The sequence below is a fragment of the Meleagris gallopavo genome, chromosome 4 (assembly GCF_000146605.3).
Source record: "Meleagris gallopavo isolate NT-WF06-2002-E0010 breed Aviagen turkey brand Nicholas breeding stock chromosome 4, Turkey_5.1, whole genome shotgun sequence".
Lineage (NCBI taxonomy): Eukaryota > Metazoa > Chordata > Aves > Galliformes > Phasianidae > Meleagris > Meleagris gallopavo.
The window spans coordinates 6,121,049-6,128,649 of record NC_015014.2 but is presented as its reverse complement, the minus strand read 5'-3'; positions in this window follow the sequence as shown (position 1 = coordinate 6,128,649).

Below are 7,601 nucleotides of genomic sequence, written 5' to 3'. Positions count from 1 at the left end.
CTTATGGCCAAGCTCCAGCACAGCTTCCAGGCTAGCCTGCACCTGCGTATGTAATGAGGCTGATAACTTTGGTCACAACACTGGTAACAGCAGTGTGTAGTCCCTAGCCCTTTTACAGTCTGCCTATGGATCAGTGCCTTCCAGGCAGTAGAGCTCCACTTCTGATCACACAACAGAATGCTAACTAAACAATTGCATTGAACTGCTTGCAAAATGTGTGTAGCTCAGTCTTAATTGAGGAGTTTTAGGTTTTCTGCTTCCATAGAAGCAAGTTTAAATGTGGATGTAATCTCAACACTAATACTCAACACTAATAAATGTCAGCAGTCTGTGCTACAGACCACAAGATATACACTTCTTTCCATGACTCTTATACCTCCCACAGCCACTTCTGGTTCCACTGATAGCTGACTCAGGAATATACATTATTTTCCAGTGGCAAACTGTGCTTTCATATATTACAATCTGTTTAATTTTTTTCTGTAAATTGCAGTAATCGTTACTGTAACAGTAAGTGGATTGTGCCTGAAAAATCATTGGGCTCCTACAGCAATAAGCTGAACTGAATGCATTTTGTTTGTGATCTAAATGAAAAACTAACACACCTTTTTCTTACCGTAGAAAAGTCTTTCTTCAGCCATTTTATTTCTGTAGAGATGCCGAGGAAATAATGTCACTATATCCATCATCAGCTATTAGATTTGATTGGATCTAGGAGAAATAGATTGAAATAGAAAAAGAATTTTAAAAAAGAGGTAAATACATATTTGAGGTACGAACTTGAATTTTTCTTTATTTCCATGATCCCTTACTAATTTATTTCTATTTGATGGCCCTGAAAGCACAGTTCTTTCACTTGTTGAATAAAGCTCAGCCTTAGTTTGTACTAGGCTGAGAAGGATAATGGAGAATTTTATATTGTTCTTCTAAATCTGTTCCACACTTTAGGGAAAAATATGAGCATTCATTTAATTTTAATCAAGCCAGGATATTCATGCAAGTCTTGACACATTAAAGCAGGTATTCTGGAATAAAGCAATTCTTTATAAAGAGCTGCTGTGAATTTCCAGTATGATCTTGTGACCCTAACATTTTTCAGGTATACAAGCAAAACATTGTTCTATAAGAAGACACTGCAATATCTCTGTACAGCACAAATGAGAAAAAATTGTTGTGTAAATTTCTGTTCTCTGATCTTCAAGAAGAGCAAAATGTAAAAAAAATTAAAATAATAATAATAATAATTAAAAAAAAAAAGAGAGCAGGCTGAAGAGGTTCCAGAAGCCTTAAAGAATGATCTGAGATCTGGAAATTGTGTTAGCCCTTAAGTTAGGAAGATACCCATTCTGTAAATTCATCAGATTTCAATTTGATCTAAACTGTATGACTAGATTTAGATAATTCTAATTTTAATCAGATAAATTCTAAAGTAAAGATTTCCAAATGGAAGTAAAATGTCTACTAAAAAATATAACAGATCATCATACTGAATAATTTATCTGAAAATTTGAAGTTAGCAGCATGTATATGAGGGCTGCTCCAAAAGTAATGCCTCCTATTTTATTATGTTCCTGAAAAATAGCAGTAGCTGAGAATTTGAACTGAAAAATTGCTCTATCAAATAGTGTCATTGTGCTGTTTGTATCTGTTGTAACTTCCATGAAAGTAAATAGGAGGCAGTACTTTTAGAGTGACCTACATATTTATAAACAGTGAATTGGGACTCAAAGCTTAGAAAACTGAGCCAGGAAAAACTGAGCCAGCTAATAAAGCAAAGCAGAATTATCTACATTCAAAACTTGTTAAATTCTAAATAATACTGCATTTCTGGGACTTCATTTCATCAGCTAAAATTTTGTTTCAGATGAGGAACTGTTTAAAATTGAGATATGTAAGAAGTAGGAATGTATAAGATCAATACATTTAAATCGTGCGTGAAATTTGAATGTCTCTTACTTACCCTTTTCATCTTTTTTTAGATGATTTAATTTTTTTCTAATATTATTTTTTTTAGAACCTATTTCATTACGAAATGTTTTAATAGATAATATTTTACCCCACAGAATTTCCAGGCTTAATTTGGATCATATGGATAAATGCTACTACTCTGCATGTTCAGATTTTCACCCATAGGATGTTATTTCCATGGTTAAAAACCAACCAACCAACCAACAACACTAAAAATCCCCCACCACACACATTAAGGTTTGAGTTCCTGAACTGACTTTAGCCCTCTGTGACCTAGTTGCAGCTGCAGGGTGAATTGCTCCACCATGCATTCCAGTGCTGCCAAACAAGTTCTGCAGTACTTTTTTGGTCAAGTTAGTGCTGTCAATGAAGCATAGACATTCACTGCATCCACCACAGGTATATACAGGCTTCTAAGTATACAAAAATGTTATGTAAACTATTAATAAACAGACTTTTAAAAACTGTCATAATTCCAGCAAAATACCTGAGCCAAGTAAGAGGTATATCTGCAGTCTTTAAAATTCACATTTAAGTTTAATAGTTAGGTAACATTTTCCAATGCAGCCAATTGTCTATTTGGGGAAAACAAACAAACAAACAAACAAAAAAACCTTAAAATCCACTATAAAATGTTTGTTTGACTAAGTAAAGATAATATATAATTATGAAGGACTTTTAGTTTCCCTGAGATATAAAGCACTATAGGAAACTACATGAATGTTATAACATCCATAAAATAAATTAATAATGTAAAAACAACAGATACTTTCTCTATAAAAAGTGCAGAGAATAAAAAGAGTAAAAATATAAGTCGTCATTATTAACACATTCTTTGTCTTAGCCAAATACTGCATTTTCAATTGATAACAGCTAAGAATCAATGGCATTTTAAGAAATAATTTCTTTACTTCTTCTAAGTACGTGCATTTTCTTCCTATATGTCATTTTCCATCTAAGCATACCGCTATTTTGTGGCAAATCACTAGTCAGAAGCTTGATACATCTTACATAATGCAAACTGAGCTGCAGTTTCAGAAAACATCACCACAAAATTTCTTAACTTTTAGTCCGCATAAAAACTAATTCTCCATTCAAAATGCTATGCATTGCAAAAACAGAATTTTATAGATTTACATTACGTATCTAATTGTAATGAAAAGGATAAACAGTTTAGTGAATATATCATAGAAAAACAAAGTATCAGTTGTTTAAACAGGCCTATCAGGAAAGCTATTCAGAATTTCATGCACTGGGATGAGCCCATTTGATTTATTAGAAACCTTCATGAACAAATCACCTCTTTTAATTTTAACCTCTAACTGTAATTACAGGCACTTGGCTAATGTCAACACTAATAAGATCTAAAACATTTTTTTTCTTGGACACTGTTCAGAATTCAGAAAAGTATGCCAAATGGTAAATTGTTAAAACTGGAAAGGAAAGCAAACACTTATCAGCAATTACTGAAAAATTTTGATTCTTCCCATTAACCATACATTGTGTAACATCTGGGATCTGTTTTTGATAACTACATATCATTTTAACCAAGGTTCACACTGTTATATTAATTCCAAGTTTTTGGTGACATATATAATCATTTTTCGCTATAACATGCATACATTTATTAACCAAAAGTCTAAGGGCTTTGTACTCAAGAGAAGATGTAACATATGGAACTAAACATCATCACTGGCTAAATGCATGTGCTATAACCATAGGTGGATGTCACCTTTCAAATCAATTTGCATTGAAGACTGGATTGTACGTTGTTAATTCTTTGTTTCACTCAAGAACGTAAAGTGCTTCTTAATGTAACTCCATATACTCAGGACATTAAGACCTTCAGGTTTGTAACCTTAATTCCCTAAATACCTGCACTGTAATTGCCAGTGATATAAGACATATAGCATCCCTTACTAGCCTGCTTGTATTAGTCTTACTCAAACTAATGCAGTGTCCTTGGAGTTCACCCAGTCTGTATACATACCTGGGATTACTCTGGTCCAAATGCAAAACCTTGCACTTCATTTTGGTTAATCTCATTACATTCACAAGGGCCCACCTTTTGAGTTTATCAAAGTTCCTCTGGATGGCATCCCTTCTTTCTGCCACATCAGCTGCACCACTTAGTTTGGTATCATCAACAAACATGCTAAGAACGTATTTGATCCCATTATCTATGCCACTGATAGAGGTGTTAAAGAGTATTGATCCCAAGAAGGACCCCTGGTAGACACCACTTATCACCATCCTCCACTCAGACTTACAGCCATTGACAACAACCCTCTGGCTGCAACCTTCCAACCAATTTCTTATCCACGAAATAGTCCACTGTTCAAATCTATACCTCTCCAATTTAGAGATAAGGATGTGGGGGGGGACCATGTCAAAGACCTTGCAGAAGTCCAGGTGGGGGACAGGATTTTCCCTCCCTTTGTCCACCAGTGATGTCACTCTGTCATAGAAGGCCACTAGATTGGTCAGACATGAACTTCCCTTTGTGAAGCCATGCTGACTCTCTTGGATCACCTGCTCATCCTTCATGTACCCTAACACGTCTTCCAGGAGGATCTGTTCTATGATCATCCCAGGCACAGAGGAGAGGATCACTGGTCTGTACTACCCCTGGGTCCTCCTTCCTCCCTTTAGTATAAATGGGAGTGATGTTTCCCTTTTTCCAGTCACCAGAGACTTTTCCTGACAGCCACGACTTATCAGATATGACAGAGAGCTGCTCAGCAACCACATCAGTGCAAGTCCAATGCATCTCCAAAATGAGTATCCAACAGAACAAGCATGGATTTACAAAGATGGCATTAAGAAATCAAAACTGCTGCAGAGAGGACATGGGGTGAGATTGCTGTAGGAAATCCAATTAAAGAACAGAATGAGAAAAACTTCTGACAGGTCAGTCATATTTCACATATTTTGAAAATAAATGCCTAGGTGGTAATGAATTTATACTCTACCAGGCTTTGCATATTGAGGTTGTATTATTTGTTATATTTAAATTAGCACCCTTAAAACTAAATTGTCTTAGAGAACCACTCAAGCTACTGTTGAAACAATAGCTGAGTTCTGTTCTACTGAAGATCAAGTTTGCATATTAATATCTTTTTTATATGTCTGACATTATGTCAGTTTTGTATATATATATATATATATATATATTTTCTTATTCTATGACAGCACAACAAATAATCTTATTTTACCTTATCAAAAAAGGTACATTTTTGCATTAAATCTGTCCTCCAAATATCCGAGCTTAGAGCACATGAAGAATCAACACTCTTTGTTTACATGATGATTCAATTGCTACATAATGTCACTGAAGTTGTTGTATTATTTTTTTATTAAGAAAGTGCCCCAGGGCCAAGAATACCGATCAGCTCTTTGGAGGTTTTGGTAGCAGCATCCACGATACAAATATAGTTTAATAAAGCTCATTTTAATTGATACATTTTCTTCTAATTATTCCCTCCAGTCATAGGACAGGCAGTTTTATCTTAGATAGTGTCACACGCTGGTATTAAAAAAGGTATTTTGCTAACTACATAAATCAATTAGTAGCAACAGAGGCTACGGGCTAGTTGAAGTAAATGGTATTAAGTGTAATTAAGAGTAAACAAAGCTTGTCCCTAAATTCTAAGAGGCTATGTACAGTTGGATTTCAGCAACTCTATTTGGCAGTAACATATTTACTTAGTAATTGTGACTCACACAAACAATATACCTGCTCTGATTAATTTTAGTTACAAACCCTGTGGTAGGTTAATTAAATGATCCGTTCTAAATAATGACAGCCTTTTGAAAGTAGCCCTGTAGGAGCTGAACCGTTGCCTTGAAAGGCTTGAACCAAGCAGAATTTAACTAAGGCACGAGGTAGAAATTCTTTTTGACAATGTATTTACACAGAGAATACAAAGAAACTCTTTTTACTTTCTGAAATGTCATGCTATTAAGTATTTGACTACATTGTTGGCATTCTATACTTTGTAGCCAAACAGAAAAAGAAAAAAATAGAACTGAAATAAAACATGCTTGAGATTCCACAGTAAAATACATAAAAAAGTGGCATTGCAACAAATAACTAAATGACTCAGTTTATAATTGGTGAATTCATAAATGAACCAGCTTTAAAAAAAAAAAAAAAAAAATAGTTCTTCAGTCTCATTTCTCCAACAGTTCGTGTGCCACCTTTGCAAGGTCACTGCAAATTATTCATTCCTACCAGACTGAGAACAATGTGAATAGTCATGCCTATGAACTACAGCTTATTTCTCTGACTTTTGGCCCTGTGTTACTCTGGGGCACTTATTTTGTAAGATCTGAGAACTCCTCTAATTCAATACAAGCATACACAAATGCCCTGTTAACTACTAAAAATGAATTCAAATGCTATACAGTAGATTAATCAATAATGCCAAACACTTCATTGCTAGAGACAAAGTATCTTCTAGTATGGTGTTTAGATAATAGGAAATAAGAATAAAGCCAAGACCATAATTACAAAAGCCCCCATAAGTTTTTAAATTCATCTTTAGTGTCAAATAAAGGTAACTTAAATATATATGTATGTATATGGAGAAAAATGAAGATTTTTATACAAAGATGAATTAAAGTAATTAATCATAGGTTAGTAATAGAAGCATGCTGTCTCCAGAACATACATGAGAGACAACAATTGGGTTTCTTTTTGTTATATAGTCCATGTGGGTGGTAACAAGGATAACAAAAGTCCAAAGGAGACCTTCACACTACATAAAATACTTAAATAGGTTGCTGGGAATTAGGTTCTGTTGCTGTCAGGTCCCTTGAACATTATGAGATGTATTTTCCAGATAAATTCTCTAGTATGAGAAGTGATTATGAGACCAGATCTGCTGAGGGTTATTCAAGTCTCATACAGTTCGCACCTGAACGTTCAAGTAATGGCAAAGATTTGGGCTTTTTTCTCTAGAAGTGTGGAGTGACTGTGACATAACATGCAGTACACCAAATGCAGAGGCAAAAACATCTACTTCATGCCATATGTACTTTATCCATGTGTAGTTTGATTCCTATGAGTTATGTGTGTGAAGTAAATTTCACCTTTATTTCATAAAATTCATATTCAACTTAAAAATATCATCTATTTCAGTTTCTCAGTGACAGCTGTCAGAATCTATCAACACTTAGCACAAGAATAGAATGCTAATAGGCTTGTAATATCAAAACTAAACAGACTGGTGAAACTCGAAATACTATTACTGAAAATATTCTTTTATCTGATGTTGTGTGCAGTGGGTGAGAATAATTTTAATCTTGTCTTCTTTAAAAATTGGATTGTAAATGAACGCTGACAAGATTAAATAAATGTACTTTTGATCTGAGCCTTTCCAGTACTTTATTTTTTAATTGCCTAAATGTACACTATTTGATATTCTGCAAGGGTGGGTTTGTAACCCATCTTTGGTAGGACATAGGAGAGGGATAAGAAGTTTTTTTTGCTTTTTTTTTTTTTCTTTCCTCTATTTATTTGTTTCAAAGTACCTCCAAATGAATGATTTTGAATTTAGTCTGTAGAATGAATTTCACCTTGTGTCTTGCACCAGCTCAACTCATGTGAAGAATACTCCCTAAAGTAAAAA